Below are 20,846 nucleotides of genomic sequence, written 5' to 3' on the forward strand. Positions count from 1 at the left end.
TTGATTTAAAAAGTACATTAGGTATGCCAACCCGGCCAAGGGCCTTTGAAGCATTGAGATTGCCTATCATTATAATAAGATTGTCTATATCGTAGCCCAAAGGCGTTCCACGTGACCTAACAAGATAGCGACTTGCCTCATGGTTTTCACTTTCAGTAGCAGTATATAATTCCCTAATATAAGAACACCACAAATGTTCAGGGATCGGATTTGATTCAATAAGGGATAACTGTGTATGGAATTTGTTAAAACGTGACCAAACTTTGCAGGAGTCATTTGTTTTTAACCATCCAGCCAGTAATTGCCGATTGACATTACTGGTAGAATTTTTGTGTTGACGAATCTAGTCCCTGTAGCGAGTTGCCAAGTTTATAAAATTCTTCTTTTTTTTCATCACAAGTCAATGATATATGATCTCTAATATTTGCTCTATCTTTTCGATAGGACAATTTCTGCTGATATATGAAGATGTCAAATGGGCCGAGTCGTGTGCTCCCAGCATTGCCCAAAGGGTTGTTTTATAAGTATGTCCCTATAAGTATGTTTTTTGTAATGTTTTTTAATAGTTCTTCCATATGCCAGTTTTTTCCCCTTAAGTCAAATTCCTTATGATTATTTTCCAGGGTGGTATTAATCTCTTTTTATGGTGTTCCCAGTCCAGAATATTCGATTACCCTGTTTGTTCATTCCAATTGTTCCATTCCTAAAGTTGGTAGATCCTTGGGAAACACAGTTGACAGTCCATCTTAAGGGAACATGATTGCTTACATCAATAGGTGTAACGCTCACCTGGTATCTACGGGGACGTCACTCAGCCTGTTCTGACCTCTTACGACCTCGAGTCCTTCCCTGGAGGCTATTCGACTGGAGACTGGGTTGAAACACAGGATTGGTAGAGTTTAACTTCCTATTGTCTCTGTGTGCTTGAACCCCTTCTTCCCCGGGGTCCAACCCTTCCCTTTGATCCACAGCTCACCTTGTTTTCTTGGATAGTGTGCTCTCCATCCTGCTTTCAGTGCAGGGGCGTGTTGATTGATGCGGGCTCGTTGCTGCCTAGTTACTTCACTGGCAAGAGTCCGACAGGTAAGTATAATGAGTCTTTTGAACAGTTCTCTAAGTTCTGGCTGGCGTCCGGGGATGGCGGCATGCTGCTGAGATGAGTAGCGCTGAAGGTGAGTGAGAGCGCGATGCGCGATGCACCCCTTTCGTATTTGCATTGAACTGAGTTATTTTTCTGCTTCTTTTAGGTGCTGCAACGTTTTCAGCGTGGATGCCGGTTATGAAGAACAAATGTGGTGGGTAAGCACGATATGCGGCACCTCTAGATGTTTCCTCTTGCAGATGGATGAGAAGTTCCAGAGACAGAGTTCCCCCTGAGCGGCTGGGATTCAGGTAAGCGTTTGAAGCTCGTACAGTATTTAAAAATAAGCGAAGATTTGCAGAATGCTTACTAATGCCTTTTTTCTGTTCTGTTCTTTTCCCTTTTCCTTAGGAAGCAGCGTGCCGGGATGGGAATGACACCGCCAAAGATGCCCGCAGAACAGAAGGAGCGATGAATGATGGGCAGAAGCGCCGCAAGGTAAGGCTGTTCCTAACGGTGTTCTTGCAGGAGCTGAGCGCAGAAGAAAGATGCAGGCCTACTGGAGACCGATCCGAACACGGTGAGTGTCACACTGCAGGTGCAGAAAACGCAAAGCATGCTTCTCAGCCTGGGTGTGGCTTAAATAGTCTCTGGGTATCCCAGGTGTCTCTGGGCTGAACCACACCCAAAAGACTAGACCGCACATGCAGTTGTGGGAACCGAAATATGTGGGGGCATCCATCTTGTCCCCATCAATGCACTACAAGTCCAATCCCCAATGTTATCCTATGGGAGTGAGTGAGTCTGGTGCCACAAGTGCCAAGTCTGACTCCAAGTTGATCTTTGGAGGGAAGGAGAGGCCCTTGAGGGCCATGTAGGTTTTTGTGGCCTGGCTCCAGCCTGACATCTTGGAGGGCTGGGGACATGAGGGGCAGGAATCATGACAATTGGATCCATTTTGATTAATCCACAATGTAGTCCAATGACCGCCTCTGATATTATGTAATCTATATGCGAACAGGAATGGCCATTTGACCACGTGTAGGTGGCAATATCTTTGTCTGGCAGATAAAAGGGCAGACATTCCAGATCGTACATATTTATACATTGTTTCCTGCACTCTTCTGATTTAAATGAAGATGTTTTACATTCAAATATTCGGCAATCATTATATGCCCTTTATGGTGTTTTTCCTACCACAATAGGATTGTCTCACCAATCACTTTATGTATGCTTTTTATGTGTGCACCAGAGGGAGAATCGTATATATTAAGAATCAATATTCTGATTTTGTAGCTCTTAGGAATGTGTAAGATCGCACAGAGGACGTAAGGGCAGCGTGCCTACCCTGAAAAAGGTTTCAGGTGATATATAGATCTCACTCCAATCACTAGACCCTCACTGGGGCACCCTCACTGCAAGGTTATCGCTGTGTTGTGTATAATGGGATAACCATCTATGTTAAATGGGCTTGCCAACCAAATTTTCTGTAAAATAGACAGGTCTGTGTTCAGGATAGGGACAAGCCCAGTAGGATGTATGAAAAAGACCTGGAACCCCTTGTGTTCCAGATGATCCATTGCATTGGAAGATCAATAGAGGTTAGTCAATTTGCCTCATTATATACCCTTTCTAGCACCTACTATACAACTTCTTGGTCATGTTCACCCTTTGTCCCAATAGGTGGTTAGCAAACACGTATAGTGGCATGTTCAGAGGCCTGGGAAGCAAGGTCCTGTACCTCTAATGTATTTGATTGGGTATGGCCAAGACTTGTAGCTGTTTTTTAACCTTCCTACAAATGGTCTGGGAAAAACCAGTTTGTTCCAATATGAAGAGGTTTGATCTTAAAAGAGCTACCATTAGTGGAGAGGTGATTTGAATAGGAGCCCAGTTTGAGGAGCTATACATTCGTGGCAGTTTGTTTTGTAAAATATAACCAGAAGAAATTACATTAAGTTGCTCCGCCCCCCTAAACAAGTCTATAAATGAGTATGATTTTTAAAGTAACTATATGAGGTAGGGTAATTCTCCTCCAAAATTACCCATTTCGCCAGTTCCTGCATGTTGTGAATGACCATATAGTCTTTACATGCCTGGCTAGTTGTGGTCCTAAATCCTGCCAGAGTTGCTGTTCTTGAGGAACTGTCAAGAGGGTTTTTGGAAATGCATCTGTAGTCGGTGCATCTATATTCACGGGGCAGTGTGGAACTTCAGGTTTCTGAAAAGGAAATTGTGTTTCCGCAACATGAGAGTTTAGGAGGCCCAGATCTTGCGTTTGCCAATCAGATGGATGCGTCAGGTCTACTGGCCTTGAAAGATTTACCCATTGGTCTAAAGTGCTGGAAAGTTGGACCTTTCTTTTAGAACAATCAGAAGGAGTGTTTGTGTCCAATGTGTTAGGACATAAGCTGGTCTTGCAGGGGCATTTAGACTTTGTTATATTACCGACAAGGTCACATTTCCTGTGTTTTTTGTTTTTATTATATTTCAATTTCTTTTTTCCATTTTTTAAGTTTGTTGTTGACTTTGAATCGGCAGTTTAGCGCTCTTAAATCTAACTTGAGTCGCCATAGCTGTGGGAGAGATGGAAATCTCCTTGTAGTCCCATTCTTAATAGGTTGCAGAGCAATGGTGTCTTCGATGAGGAGTATTATTTGTTAGGCAATGTGATATTTCACTTGTGTCTGCCCGTAATAGATTGTACAGGCAGCGATTTTGAAAACTTTCTTTTAAGGATTGTACAGCCGATGATAAAGAGCTTTCGATTCTCTGTGTCGATGAATTTGTCTATACTAGATTGACAATTTTCGCAAGACTTACTTTGAAATCCGCCTGTTCTTAGCAAGGGACGCAGTTAGTACAAATAGTGCATCATTCTTGGCAACAATTGAATTTGCGATATCGGTGGATAACTTCACCTCAGACAAACTTAAGGGTCTTGATTGAACCACAGATATAGTGTCACTTTCTTTGTCGGAATCCGAGTAGTTGGAAGTGTCTGATGATGAGACTAGGGCCGCTAAATCCAGAGTATTAGGAAGATTTGTACCAATTCCGTTTACATTTTCATTATTGTGTGGAACGCAATCTGCCCCTCCTAGTGATGCTCTCTGTAGGCCAATAAACATATTTAACAGTAAGTTGTTGTTGTCAATTGTGGGTGAGGGGATTTGTTCCCCAATCCACACTTTGATTGGTCTGCAGGCAATTCAATACATGCGTCGGATGATGGTGGTGTAACCAAAAAATAAAACGGTGATTGGTGGCTGCATGTCAATGTTCTTAACCAGCTTATCTGTTTTACTGCAGGAAGGCTTATCAGTGATTGCATAAGTCAATGTTGGATTGTGAGATCTGTTACCCGTATGGGCAATGGTGCTCCGTAGCCCATATTTTCTAGATGGACGTTTCATCCTAGAACAGTGAAGAGAGTAGGTATGTTTCCTAATGCTGTTGGCTTAATGGCTAGTCTCTTAGCCTTGATGTCAATAGTACCATTAGTTTGTAAAAATAGGATCATAGCTCAAAGGACAGGGCATGGTCTCTGCCCTGCAGTCACCCTGTTCAGCAAATATGAGGGATCGCTACACATCCTGTAGAGGAGGTTCCAAGCTCGATTCCACTCCAACTGCCCATTATGAAGTACCAGGAACGTTCACGCCGAAATATGTGATGTATGATGAGCAAATAAACCAGCAGAGAGCCGCAGTGGGGCTCTGTCCAGTACCTATCAGAAGAACAGCAAGTATTGAAGTACAGACACCTAAGAAAACCTGGACAGTGAGCTACCCATTGAGAAAACCATACCGACAAATGAGACAGAATGGAGATTGTCAAAATGCAATACCTGAGGAAGCCAAGAAGATACTAAAAGAAGACGAATGGTGATGTCGTGAGAACCCGGATTGACTCACATATAGAAGATACAACGACCTGAGAATGATGAAAAGAGACGAAACACCATGGATAAGTGACATCCCGAGTCTAAAGTGAAATAATTGATGTCAAATGTCAGAAACGTATGCCATGAGCGTGATGGAGATATTCAGCCAGTTTAAATGTGTACATATGCACAGTAACCACACGAAGCATAGAAAATTGTGAGGCTTTCTTATGCTTAGTAGTAAAATAGATTGCGGCAAGCGCCACCTATACAAATCTAGCTCAAAAGGAGCACTTTATATAAGAATACTTCCACTGTGCACAAGAGCAGAATCGACAAAAGGTTACTAAAGGTCTCAAGAGGAGAGCCTTGCAGCAAACAAATCGAGAATTAAAATGGAGAGAAACTCAGACGAAGACAACCATGCCAAGAAGCCAAGGTCGTATCGGCTGAAATAGATCAACAGTGAATACAATTAATGAGAAGAAGAACAGGGTATCCTGTTCAGAAAGGTCAAGATACGCCACAGATGGCAGACGAATGGCAGAATTAAATGAAATTGCATGGAGAATAAGACGATTTCAAGGTGTCGAAATCACGTGACCGAGCAAGCAGAAGGGATGTCAGTCCATTCTATTCTTTAATTATTCTCTTGTGCTTTCTTCAGAGCTTGCAAAAGGGGTCTTGTGTATGAACTATAATCAAATACGCAAGCTCCAACATAGTTGCATAATCCCAAAAACTGCTGCATTTGTTTTATCGTGTGTAGTTTTACTGTTTTCATAATCGCCTCAGCTCTTTCAGGTGTGACTCTCTTCCCTTCATGTGAGATTAACTGACCTATCTATAAAACCACTTCTTGACAATATTGCAACTTCTCCTTATCCACTTTATATCCCTTGTCTGCTAGAATAATCATGAACTGAACGTGCACTCATCTTCTGTAGTATTACAAATTAAAATGTCATCTATGTATTGCAGCACAACACTTTTCAAATCCATATTGCCTAAGTCCATCTGCAGGACCTTATTAAAGATCGATGGAGATTCACAGTACCCTTGGGGCAAATGAGTGCTCTTCAGTTTAGTTTGGCAAAACGTAAATGACGTAAGGTCTTGGGAATCCTTATGCAACCGGATTGAGAAAAACACATTTTTCAAGTCAATCACAGTGAAATATCGTGCCTCTGTGGGGGTACTACATAGTATTGTCACCGGATTACGATCTAAGGAAACTCTGCCTCTACAATCTGCTTAATTGGTCTCATCTCCTGAATTAGTCTCCACAACCCTCCTTTAGATCTTTTCACAGGGCACACTGCTGTATTACACAGTGACTCTGACTGTGTATAGGCGCTATACAAATTGTGTATATGTGCTATACAAATAAACTATCAATCAATCAATCGTTCACTAAGATACCCTGGTCCATTAGTGCTAAAATAGTCTTAAAAATACCCTCATTCGCCTCCCCAGACATGTGGCATTTTCTTGCTCGAGGTAAAATTGCTCCTGGCTTCAGCTTAATCCTAACCTCCCCTGCCCCCCTTCAATAGGCCTACATCATAGGGGCATGTAGTCCATAAAGAGTTTGGCACTTTTTGCAAATCTTCATCAAAAAATTCTGTGGGATTTCAATTTTCTCTATTCTGATCCAATATGTAATACTCATCTCGAATGTTACTTCATCATCTGCTGGATCATCTCTAAACATGTCCTCATCAGTGAAATCAGTCAATCTATACCCTTCTTCAATGGCAATCACTGTTCTCCATGGCCTGCTCTCATCAGCAGTTCCTTCGAGCATGGCCATTCCCCTCGTACTATGGCTACATTTAATTCTAGGGGAATAGTCTGTCCCCCCTCTTCGTCCATAGGTATCTGTGGTCTGAACAAAAACTCTCATAATCTTTCCCACTAGGCCGGGTAGCCACATCAACAAAATGTGTATCCCATAAAGAAAGACTTCTGACTCTAATGGCATTCCTCACAGAGCCATTTGCTCTGTAAACGCCAATATAAATTAACCCACATTCATATCATGTATCCCTGGGGTAGAACAAACTATGCCTTCATCAGTAAAAGAAATCGTCATATTAAGCTTCGTCATTAAATCTCGGCCTAGAATATAAACTGGTGTCTGCCTTGAATACAGTAATGGAACATACATGTCACACTCTCCTATGGAGACTGGTAATTCATCAGTAAAAGGAACTCTACTTGTAGCTCCAGAGAAAACGTGCGCATTCACGGCATTTCCCAACATTGGATATTTTACCTCTCATATACATGAATGAGTAGCCCAAGTATCTACTAAAAAAGAAAAGATTTGCCTCCCATTGTCACATCAACCCTTGGTTCCTTTTGAGGGTCTGGTGTCACCGATAGTACTAAACACATCAAGTTGCCCTGTGAGCTGTCCTGTTGTCAGTACATACCTATCCATGTACCTGTAAAAGGACTTCCTCCCACCACAGTAAAACCCCCTACTCTAGGTTTCAATTAATGTCCCGTGTTCGCATTCTGCTTTATCTGCATGGGTGCGTGCTGTGACTGTCCTTGAGGTGGATTCAATGGTGCTTGCTGTGTTTGCAATGTCTGTTGCATTTGCAGCGCTTGTGCTTGATACACTGTCTGATCTTGGGCAAACCTGTATCTATTTTGTGACCTGTATGCAGGAGGATAGCTGTCCCCCCTCTTGAGAATGGCCCATTCTGTACATACCCTTGGCTTCCACATGTGCGCGCAAAGTGCCCAGTTATTCCGCATGTCCAACATATAGGAGGAGTTCTTCTGACTAGCCCCCCTTGCACATTCTCATTATCATTCTGCATATTTTGAAAACCACTCTTTCTCTGTAGCCCATTCCTCCGCTTTGTGGCATGAACCCATTCCCTCATTGGTCCATCTGGCGTTGATTATTCACCTGCGTTACACCCACTGCTTGCTGCATTCCCAGTCCCTCTCTGCTTGTCAATACCGCTCCTTCTATGGCATATTTTGACAATCTCCTCTAAATTACCTTGGCTTCCTCAAGTTTTCTAGCATCTTCCTTGTTCTTGTTTTTTTCTTGTAACAGCCGGCAGTGATGAGCTATAGTCAACTGTATCTCTGCCCATGGCTTTGCTTCCATTCCCACTCATGTTTTGAGTTGTCTCTGCACCTGTTCTGGTAATACCTGACATATAATGTGGTAAAATACTGATTTTTTTGCCAAGGGTCCAGTTTTCCTGAATGCTTTGAATGTAAGCAAGCGAATCCTCGTCATCTTTCATCTTACGTGCCATAATTGCCACATCTGACATATCAGGATACTGTACCCTGAGTGCCCTCCAGACATCTGCTCTACAATTATTAAATGGCGCTCCATCGTGCGCTGTGTTCTGTGCCGTGACACTTGAGTAGCCTGCTCTCGTCCAAATGTCATCAGCCCTTTGCCCAAAAATGGCTTCTGGGAGACCCTTAATGTCCCCTATTGCCAGAGTATTTCCTTCTGTCATCTTTTCTAGCTCATAAATCAATTTCCCCACACCTGCCATTAAACTGGGGAGTTTGCATCTTAAATCATCCTTTTCTATTTATGGCCAGGGAATATACTGCAGTCTGGCCCCTCCTTTCTCCAATAAGGGGAAATGTGTGAACCCAAATCCGCAATCAGATCCCATTGTCTGTCTATTCGTAGTGGGGACAATGGTTGCTGATCACCTCTGCCTGGCAATGACCTCAGTCTGCACACATATGGTGGTGACTCTCCCTTCTGCGTATACAATCATCCTTTAGGCCACCCTGGATATGCTATAGGCTCTGGCACCCTATCCTTAGGCTGCTCTAGTTCAGACCATGTCACTTCCTTGTCTGTCTGCAGACATCCCTCAGGACCACATGCACTTTCTCCCTCCTCCCCATGAAGGTTTCTCTCTCTTCATCTGACATATCTAGTCCCCAGCTAGTATGGCTTTCGTCTCCATCACCCTTGTTTAAAGTTAGCCTGTCTAAGGACAAGGCTCTATGCTCGAGACTGAACAGGTCTCCTTCTTCTCTTCGTGATTGGATGGCCAGGGATTGTTCTTCTTTCCCTCAGCTTCCCAATTTGCAGCTTTCTCTTAAGTCTTGATAGGCCTTATTGATCCTATCCCTGATGCTCCCTATGTTGAAATTCTCTGCTAGGTTAGCCTAGATGGTCCTGATGTTGCTTCCTGCCACGAGAGGAACTCCTCTATATTACCCCACGGCATTACTGGACTTGGGTTCCATTAACTCTTTCTGAATGCGATCAATGTCCCTTCTTTTTCGCTCAGTTTCTTTGTGTAATTCTCTTTGCTTTTTTGCTTCCCATCTAACCCTTTCCTTTTCTTGTCTTTTCTCTTTCCTTCTTTCATTCGCTCTATTCTTCCCTTATTCTTGTATCCCTTAATATATGTGCTTCCTTCTCTTCTCTCTTCTTTTCTTGTTCTTCAATTTTTCTCTGCCTGTTGTCATATTTCCTTTGCTCCTCTGCCCTTTCTTCCTTTCTCTGCTGTTCTTCCTGATACATGTATTCTCGTTTTTGTCTATTCTTTCTCTTATGCTCATATTCTTTCAATCTTTTCTTTCATTCCTTGTCTTTTCTATCCTGTTCATCTTGATCTTCCCTTTGCCTAACTTCTTCAATACTTTTCACATCAAGCTTGAGTAATTGAGTAATATCTGTCCACCCATCCATTTGTTCTGCACGAGCGTTACCTCGTCTGATTTATCCTTTTCTCCTTTCCATCTCTTAACCTCTCATTCTATGTCTGTGGATATATCCGGTCCTTCACTTTTCTCCTCCTTGTCCTGTAAGACCTTTAAGATCTCCTCCTTTCTTTTAGTCTCTTCTGGACTATCGTCACTGCTATAAGCAGGTGGTTCATATAACAGATTTCTATATCCCATTGCCGCTTTTAGTTCCTTTAACGGATACTATCCTACATCTTTTGTACTATCGCTGTTTACTTCGGGCGAGGTAAGGGGAGCAAAAGGCACAACACCTTCCTTCCAACACTAATTAAGCATTCAATCCTCAGGAGGTGGATTTTCCCGTTCCTCCTGGTACTTTTTCCAGAGCTCTAAAATAGCTAACCTCTTCTCCAATTTCTTCCCTGTGTACGCAGCATGGAAGTATGTGGTGATGTGTTGCAACATCGCCTTTGACAGTGATCTCCTTTGTGGCCATAGCATGATCATTTTATCTGCTGTGCCCTTTACCCACTCTGCAATATACTGTCTGAGCTTAGGTGCATGTTTTGGCAGCTTCATGCACAGATGCATTAGTCCCCCATTTTGAAAAGTCTCAATTCACTGTCAATAATTACCATTAGTTACACAGATACGTTTCAGAAAAACAACAAATATGAGTGCACTCCAATCATTGCCGCTCAAAGCCTCTACTTATCAGTTATCTCAATTTATATATTCAGTCGGTGCCGACAATGACCTAGGGTAGATAACTACTTTTTATCTCTTCTTTAACCTCACAATTTATTCTCGTTGCTCTTTGACACCTTTTTTCAATTACAAATACACAAACAGACAGAGTAGTCGACTTTACAAAGTTTCACCATGGTACTCCTTTTCTCCTAGCCCCTAAAATACCCTGATTGGAGTTTGAGTCATTCCCATCATAAACCCGTTTATGCACCGCCTATTTACCCACTTGGGTTTCGGAATTACTTCTTCTAGACCTGCCTTGAGATAGGAAACCCGGCTCTATAAAACGCTGCTCGTTTAAACTGTATAGGAGGTAGACCCCAGCCCCCTCAAACGAAATATATAGGAGTTAAACACCACCCCCCCTCAAACTGAATGCCGATAACTTGTCGGGTTGATCAATAGTTCCAGTAGTGCGAAAATCAGAAATGTAGTGCCTTGTAGGCCAAACAAGCACATTATAGGGTGACATACATTTTTGGGGTCAGAATGCCTTACATAGTGAAGGGTATCTTAGGTAGCACACAATATGGATACTAAAAATCTAGGCTGAAAAGCGAACAAGAAAGAAGTTCAGATTAAAAACAGATTGGTCAGTCATTTTGTAAATCCAGCATTTTGATTGGGACAAGGTCAGGCAGATCCTAAGATGGTTGCCGGAACACAAAATGGTTGCGTTTTACAAAGTCATGATGATATAATTAAATAATTCCCTTATAGCAGTTCATGGAAAGTTCAGTAGAGGAGAACTGTCACGGCTGGGACAATTGGCAGTGTTTTGGGAGGAGGTAAAAGGGCCCTGGGGAGTCCCATCACCTTGTCCAGGCGTGTTCTCCTTCCGTTTTGCAGGACAAAGGCCTTTTCGGGAAGGAGAACCGCCCAGGGACTACATTACCCAGCAGGCCGAGCACATCACGGGCCTGCTGGGAGGAAAAGGATCACACGCGCGGTAATGCGCATGCGCGAGCCGCGCGCAGGGAGCAGCGCTCGCAATCCTGGCCATCGGCGTGAGAGGACGTGTTTCCCTCGAGCTCCTGCAGGCACGCCTACGTGGAGCACCGCCCGCCAGCTCTACCCCCGGCCCCGCGTACATGAAAGAGCTAAGTACAAGTCTTTTACTTAGACAGCTGATTTCTCCCGTGGGGAGTGAACGTGTTGCACGCTGAGGAATTATACTGTTGACGTTTTCGGAAGCACGACATTATTCCATGCAAAGCATGATACTAACCCAGAGTTGAAGTTAGCTTGGCGGTGAAGCAACCGCACCGTTAACAAATCTTTAACCCTTTAGGGAACGTTCCGTTGGAACGGCAATTTCGCACGCACGTGCACTGACTTTGTTTTGCTATTTTCAGCTCATTTGTTTGATCGGATCGGTGAGACATATCACGCCTATCAACCCGAAAAGGCCGAAGGACCTAGAACTCCACAGAACATTGAGCTAAGTGCTTAGCACCTCGTGTGCATGTTATTTGTTTGTTGCTACTTTTGTACAGGGCGTGGTGGGGAACACGTAATCTGCATATTTGTGGGGAGGTAACCACAATATGATGTGGGTTGATAGGGTCTGCCTTCATGAAGGAATGAGGGCATAGTTCATGTTTGAGAAGGAAGTGTGATAATCAGTCAACACTAGAGAACACTGTTCTAGGTGCAAGCTGGTCTGAGGCTCCAGTACAAAGGCCTCCAAGGAGAATTTCTGTGAGAGTGATGTGAGTGAGAAAGTGTGTGTGCGAAGTCAACGCCTACAACCATCCGCAAGAGGAGCCTTGGAGCCGAGGAGCATGTTTCCCTGAAACCCCCTTTCCCATCCATTGTCATTCCCTAAACCTCTCTCCGGTTATCCTGAACTTCCTCTACCCATCCATTCTACGAACCCTAACCCTCTTTCCCCAGAGGGTTGCGGTGGCCTGCGGTTTTCATTTCCCAGGTGCCAAGACCCAATGGGGAGGGAGGAGTTTGTGCTGCCTCTGCGCCTGTCAAGAGGAGTGAGGATCTGACAGAATTGCGAGCCCACGTATTCTTTCGGCGCCTAGGCAGCACAATCATGGCAGATGTAGTAGCCCTTCTCCAGGACCTCAAGGCTGAATTGGCAGCAACCAGGCAGGACTATCAGAACTTAGCAGGTCAAGTCCATACCCTGACTATCCAGACTCAGGCCAAAGCAACGCCCTTGCCCAGACAACCCCCACCAGTGCCAGTACAAGTGCAGGTAGCCACGGAACCATCCCTGCCCCTTGCTGCACCCGAAAGATACCATGGGGACCCACAGAAATTTAGCCAGTTCATCATGCAGTGTCAGTTGCATTTTTTGACCAAGCCAGGAATTTTTAGAACCGCACAAGCCCGTACAGCATTCGTAATATCCTATCTCACGGGGGATGCAGCTTCTTGGGCAACACCACTGGTTCGCAAAGACGATGCCTTATTGTACAACTGGGATACCTTTGTAGATGAATTCGGTAAAATATTCAACCGTAGGGCTGCAACGTTGATTAAAGATCGAGAATTGCTGACACTGAGGCAAGGAAGCAGAGACCTGGTTTCGTATGTCACGGCTTTCAATCGATTGGCTGTGGAAACTGATTGGCCCCAGGAAAAGAGAATGGCCCTGTTCTATCAAGGTCTAAGGGAGGACCTGAAGGATTTAATCGCACAAGTAGACCCCCAACCAGAAGACTGTTCCATCATGATTGATCTGGCATTACGACTAGATCAGAGACAAAGTGAACGTCGCCAAGACCGTCGTAGATGGGACAGTAAGCCTTTGGTTCGGCTAGACCAACAGAAAAACTCCAAGTTATCCGAGAAGAGAACCGAGGAACCGATGCAGATTGGAACCATACGAGGCCCCTTAACCAAGGAGGAGAAAGAGAGAAGAAGGAGAGAAAAATTATGTCTTTACTGCGGAAAGTCGGGCCACTTCGTCCGAGAATGCACCAATAAACCATCCACCAAAGGAACCCAGTTAGGAAACGCCCCAGCTCGTCCGTGAGGGGGGTGAGGGCGAGCGAATCTGAAGATACCCCAAAGATGCTAGCAAATGTTCATCACACTCCGTCAGCTCACATTATGCTGGCTGGCCATCTGGAAGTACAAGGAAGGCGCATACCAGTGTCACTGATGGTCGACTCAGGGGCCACTGGTAATTTTGTAGACGATCAAGTAGCTAAGAAACTAGGACTTTCATTGGTAACTAAAGAACAGCCAGAACTAGTGAAATCAGTGGATGGATCACCGTTGGTTTCAGGCCCAATCACTCAGCATACACAGCCCATGCAATTGAAGTGTGGGAAGGGACATCAAGAAAGTATTGAGTTTGATGTGATTTCTGCACCACAATTTGGATTCATTTTGGGCCTAACTTGGCTAAGACTCCACAATCCAGCCGTGGATTGGGTCGCAGGAACTCTGCAGTTCTCGTCAATGCATTGCCAGGCTAATTGCAGTGTGGGGAAGTATCGTCCCCACTACGTAGGAGGCAGCACAGAAGTGGTTTTACCTGAGGAGTATGTGGAGTATTTGGATGTCTTCAGGAAGGTGGCCGCCGAGACTTTACCACAACACAGGCCATTTGACTGTCGCATAGACCTAGAAGCGTGCGCTGTGCTACCTTGTAGCAGAATATACGCACTCACAGAAGCCGAGAATGAACATCTGAAGGAATACATCGAAACCAATTTAGCAAACGGCTTCATACGACATTCTACGTCCCCGGTATCCTCCCCTTTGTTTTTCATACCAAAAAAGATGGGAGACCTGAGGACGTGCATCGATTATAGAGCGATAAATCGCATTACCATCAAAAACCGTTACCCGTTGCCCTTAATCCCAGTGTTGTTGGACCAAGTACGAGGATCCACCGTATACACGAAGTTAGATCTGCGAGGCGCGTATCATCTGGTGCGCGTCAGAGAGGGCGACGAATGGAAAACGGCCTTTCGGACCAAGTTTGGTCTGTACGAATATCAGGTCATGCCCTTCGGGCTGTGTAACGCCCCAGCAGCATTCCAGCACTTTTTAGACGAGGTGTTACGTGGTTACTTAGATGTCTTTGCCATTGTGTACATCGATGATATCTTAATCTATTCTCGCAACGCTGCTGAACATCAGGGCTATGTGAAGGCTGTTTTACAGAGGCTACGGGAACATACATTATATGCCAAGCTTGAGAAGTGCCAATTTCACCAAACCACAGTTGAATTTCTAGGATTTATCCTGTCACCTCAAGGCATCACAATGGATCAAAAGAAAGTGCAGGCCATTGCCAACTGGCCCTCTCCGAGTTCAGTGAAGGACATTCAAACGGTGTTAGGATTTGCTAATTTCTACCGCCGGTTTATTGACGGTTTTGCCAAGAAGGTCCAACCCATTACACAACTACTACAAAAAGGAGTTCCGTTTCAATGGAACGAAAAGGCTGAAGCAAGTTTTCGCACTTTGAAAGAAGCGTTCGTGACAGCACCGGTGTTGCAGCATCCGGACCCTGCTAAGCCTTACGTCATAGAGACCGATCCATCTAGTAATGCGGTGGGTGCTATTTTGTCGCAGCGTGACAACAATGGGCAATTACACCCAGTCGCTTACTATTCGCGAACATTGTTACCGGCAGAACAAAATTATGTCATTGCGGACAAGGAATTGTTGGCTATTAAGGTGGCCTTCGATGAGTGGCGTCATCACCTCATGGGAGCCCATCATCCCATTACCATCTATACCGACCATCGCAATTTACAATTCTTGAAATCCGCCAGGGCGCTTAGTCCAAGACAACTCAAGTGGGCCATGCAGTTCTCAGAATACGACTTCGTCGTCACATATCGACCTGGAGTAGAAAATCGAAAAGCAGATATACTCTCTAGGTATCCGGAGGCAAATTCGGCTCTATCAAAGACCATAGAAGAACCCAAACCAATTGTGGACCCGGCACGAATAATTGGAAGTGTGGTGGTAGACGCCATATTTGAAAAAATCCGAAAAGCCATGTCTGCGCAAAATCTGGTGCACTGGGCTAGCAGGAATCAAGAGCAAACTATCAAGGAAGGGCTACCATTTCACAAATCAGCGCTATACTTACCTACTATACCTCTTCGACAACAAGCCATCAGGTGGTGCCACGACTCCCCTTTCGTGGGTCATCCTGGAACACTGAAAACCAAGGAGCTAATCATGCGTCATTTTTGGTGGCCTAGTGTACAAAAAGATGTGAAGCAATATATCTCAAACTGTGAAACCTGTTTAAGGAACAAAACTGAGCACAGAAAACCTGCAGGTCTGTTGCAACCCCTTCCAACTCCTCCGGCACCATGGCACACGGTATCATTGGACTTAATTGTCGAACTACCACCAAGTCAGGGGTTTTCAGCTATACTGGTAGTTGTGGACTACTTAACTAAAATGGCTCATTTTGTACCGTGCAAAGGCACACCAACAGCCAGCATGCTAGCAAACTTGTTTTTACAAAACGTGGTACGGCTTCATGGAATTCCGTATGGGATAGTTTCAGATCGAGGACCTCAATTTACTTCACGATTCTGGCAGGCTTTTTGCAAAACAGCAGGGATTGAGATTCGGTTGTCCACCAGTTACCATCCTGCAACAGATGGTCAAACCGAGAGACTTAATCAGACCTTGGAACAATATTTGCGTTGTCTGACTCAAGGAAAAGAACACGAATGGGCAGAAGTGATTTGGCTGGCCGAACTGGCTTACAACAATGCCATACATGCATCAACTAAGGTCACCCCATTTTATTGTGCTTATGGCTATCACCCACGATTCCAGCCTGTGGCACATGAACCAGTGCCCGAAGTCCCGGCAGTCAGGGAGAGACAGAAACATTTGGAGAGCATCTGGCGAGCTGCGCAATACAGTCTAAACCTCGCTAAAGCAGCTTACAAACACCATGCTGACAAGAAGAGGAGACCAAGTCCTCCATACCAGGTGGGGGATCAAGTGTGGCTTTCGACACGAAATCTTCAGCTACAGGGCTCCCGCAAATTTAGCCCTCGATACATTGGCCCATTTCCAATTAAAGCTCTGGTTGGTCCTGTAGCAGCAAAGTTACTCTTACCCCCATCCATGAAAATACACCCGGTGTTTCACATCTCATTACTCAAACCAGCCCCAGTTTCCATAACATCCAAGAAACCCCCACCGGTCTTAAAAGATGGCATCCTTGAATATAAAGTCCACAAAATCCTAGACTCACGTCGTAAACAGGGATCACTCTGGTATTTGGTGGACTGGAAGGGGTATGGCCCTGAAGACCGCTCATGGGAGCCAGCATGTAATATCCATGCTCCTCGGCTCCTCCGCCAATTCCATGTGTTACATCCCACTAAACCAGGACCTGCTGGAGGGAGGGGGAGTACTGTCAGGGCTGGGACAATTGGCAGTGTTTTGGGAGGAGGTAAAAGGGCCCTGGGGAGTCCCATCACCTTGTCCAGGCGTGTTCTCCTTCCGTTTTGCAGGACAAAGGCCTTTTCGGGAAGGAGAACCGCCCAGGGACTACATTACCCAGCAGGCCGAGCACATCACGGGCCTGCTGGGAGGAAAAGGATCACACGCGCGCTAAAGCGCATGCACGAGCCGCGCCCAGGGAGCAGCGCTCGCAATCCTGGCCATCGGCGTGAGAGGACGTGTTTCCCTCGAGCTCCTGCAGGCACGCCTACGCGGGGCACCGCCCGCCAGCTCTACCCCCGGCCCCGCGTACATGAAAGAGCTAAGTACAAGTCTTTTACTTAGACAGCTGATTTCTCCCGTGGGGAGTGAACGTGTTGCACGCTGAGGAATTATACTGTTGACGTTTTCGGAAGCACGACATTATTGCATGCAAAGCATGATACTAACCCAGAGTTGGAGTTAGCTTGGCGGTGAAGCAACCGCACCGTTAACAGATCTTTAACCCTTTAGGGAACGTTCCGTTGGAACGGCAATTTCGCACGCACGTGCACTGACTTTGTTTTGCTATTTTCAGCTCATTTGTTTGATCGGATTGGTGAGACATATCACGCCTATCAACCCGAAAAGGCCGAAGGACCTAGAACTCCACAGAACATTGAGCTAAGTGCTTAGCACCTCGTGTGCATGTTATTTGTTTGTTGCTACTTTTGTACAGGGTGTGGTGGGGAACACGTAATCTGCATATTTGTGGGGAGGTAACCACAATATGATGTGGGTTGATAGGGTCTGCCTTCATGAAGAATTGAGGGCATAGTTCATGTTTGAGAAGGAAGTGTGATAATCTGTCAACACTAGAGAACACTGTTCTAGGTGCAAGCTGGTCTGAGGCTCCAGTACAAAGGCCTCCAAGGAGAATTTCTGTGAGAGTGATGTGAGTGAGAAAGTGTGTGTGCGAAGTCAACGCCTACAACCATCCGCAAGAGGAGCCTTGGAGCCGAGGAGCATGTTTCCCTGAAACCCTCTTTCCCATCCATTGTCATTCCCTAAACCTCTCTCCGGTTATCCTGAACTTCCTCTACCCATCCATTCTACGAACCCTAACCCTCTTTCCCCAGAGGGTTGCGGTGGCCTGCGGTTTTCATTTCCCAGGTGCCAAGACCCAATGGGGAGGGAGGAGTTTGTGCTGCCTCTGCGCCTGTCAAGAGGAGTGAGGATCTGACAAGAACATACTGCCTGGACTTATTGGCAGCAATGTTGATAGTGACGTGCCTGGTGTCCTGTGAATAAGTGCCTAACTTATTCAGATAGACGAACCCACTGCCTCATTTTACCACCTAAAATCCTGGTCTATATGTCACTCTAGCCAAATTCACTCATTTGCGTAAATTAACCATGTTATCTCACTCCCCATAAGGCAACTGATCTTCTCACTAAGAACAACGCATTTTACGCTGGTGGTCTCCACCACTATACTAGTCCTAGCACTAGCTAACCTAGCTGCACCCAGCACTGCACAATTTGAAATCATGGCTCCTGCATGTAGACCCACAGCCGCCATCCTAAGTGCCAAGCTGCCCAACATCTACTTAAATAATCCTGCCCTATGGCTAAACCACTTCACCCAAAAACCCACTCCTAACCAACCTTGCTCCGCCTATCTAAGAAATAAAAGACTAGGAACTAGATTCTCAGGCAGGATAGGCCACCCTTCACATACCAGCATCCTTTTCAACCGTCGGCCATCCAGCCTACCCAACCCTCTCCCAACTTCTTGTATTCTCGCTCTTCCCCAGATTATCTCCCCCCCTATAAGAAATGCCACACTGATTAAGGCTGCACTGGTCAACGCCAAGCAGCTCACGCCTTGGACATAGCCGATCTTATCAAAACCCAGGAGCTCGACCTCCTTGCTATCACTGAAACTTGGCTGCACCCTGCCTCTGGCCCAGCATTATCCTTGGTTATCCCCCCTAATTACACCATCTCAAGATGCGACCGCACCTTCAGAGGTGGCGGGATTGCATTCATCTACAAAAACTCTCTGGGACTCAGAACCTCCCAAAGCACAAATTTGGAATCAGCTGAGCTCCTCTTTGCCAAACCACCTATATCTGCCAACCAAACAGCCACCTTACATCTCATATACAGACCACCTGGCCCTCCCTCTACATTTGTGGACGACATCACGTCCATAGTACTCGACAACGCCAAAACGAACTCCCAAACAATCATCCTCGGAGACCTCAATCTAGGACACCTGGACCCTAATGACCTTGTAGCCACTGACCTTGCCAATACCCTCACCGACCTAGGCTTCTCACACCACATGCATGAACCTACCCACATCAAAGGAAGATCCCTTGATTGGCTAAGTGACACCAATTGCAACATTAACCTGATCTCCAATGCGCCATGCGCATGGTCAGATCATCACATCATTACCTTCACTATTGAAGCAGCCCTCGCGCCCAAGCCGCCTATTGCCTCTGCAACACTTACTAGGAACAAAAAGAACATCACTGCTGAAAAACTTCTCCCCCTTATCCTCCCTACTCTCAACAACGTCACTAACATCTGCTCAGACCCTACCACTTTGGCTGAGACATAACCAGACTGTACTTTCAGCCATAAACACCATTGCCCCCCTTAAACTAAGAAGTCCTAAACAGCACGCGCACCTGAACTCGTGGTTCACACCGCAGTTAAGAGGGCTACGCAAAGAGAAACGCATGGCGGAGTCGAGATGGAAAAGCCACCCATCTGACAGCCTCTTCCTTGCTACCCTCAATTATAAAGAAGCCATTTTACAGGCTAAAAAAGACTCCTACAACAATCGCATTCTAACAGCACAGTCCAACACTAAGGAACTTTTCAAAATCCTCAAGGAACTTGAGACCCCTGCTGCACCCCCAGACACTTGCACTAAAGACAGCAACTGGTGCTCTAACATACAGGCAGCACTCATGGGCAGGATTGCTACTCTCCAAGCTAAAAACAAACAGAACTCATTACAGCCTGACCAACTCCAGACTGCTCCTACCCCCAACTCTATCCACGCAAACCTACTTTGTGAACCATTTGTATTCTCCCCTCTCACTATTCAGCAGGTCGAAGGGATAATACTAAATCTCAAACCTTCCAACTGCCAAGGCGATCCATGCCCAGCTCCTATCATCAAGGAAGCTGCACATGAACTAGCCCCCTTCATCACTAAACGCCTCCTTCAAAACAGGCATAGTCCCTGACAACCTTAAGGACGCATGGGTAATCCCTCTACTCAAAAAGCCTTCTCTCGACCCTACCATACCCACCAATTTCAGACCCATCACCACAGTCCCTTTCCTCCTCAAGATCCTTGATCGTGCAGCTTACCTACAGATCCAGGACTACCTTGAGCTAAATAACCTTCTTGGATTAAGACAATCCGGCTTCCGCCCTAAACATGGGACGGAAACAGCCCTAATCGATTTGAAAACCCAGATGGAGATAAAAAAGACAACGGAAAGCTTGCGTTGCTCCTTCTCCTAGACCTATCTGTGGCTTTTGACCTGGTCAATCACAAAATACTTTGCCAGCATCTTAAATCAGCAGCTCATTTTTCGGATTCCGCCAACGCGTGGATCCACTCCTTCTTAAGCAATAGATCCATGCGGGTCTTCTCGCCGTTAGCATCGGCCGACCCCTCACCAATTCACTGCGGTGTCCCCCAGGGTTCCTGCGTATCACCCACCCTCTACAATGTGTTCACCAAACCCCTCTTCGATGTGCTTGACTTTCTGGGTGTCACCTACACCAATTACGCGGATGACACCCAGATACTCATCCCCATCACTGGTGATCACAGTATTGACTCAAAATCCTTGAACGATGTTTATCTGGTCATCCAAGCCTGGATGGCACAACGCGAACTATGCCTCAACGACAAAAAGACTGAGTTACTACTATTAGGTTCGGCACAACGTCTCAGCAAATTAGACAAAGCCTTCAAGTCATTCAACATTGACGGTAATGATATCAAGGTCTCGG

The sequence above is a fragment of the Ambystoma mexicanum genome, chromosome 2q (genome assembly GCF_040938575.1).
Source record: "Ambystoma mexicanum isolate Mex_15411 chromosome 2q, UKY_AmexF1_1, whole genome shotgun sequence".
NCBI classification, from domain to species: Eukaryota; Metazoa; Chordata; class Amphibia; order Caudata; family Ambystomatidae; genus Ambystoma; species Ambystoma mexicanum.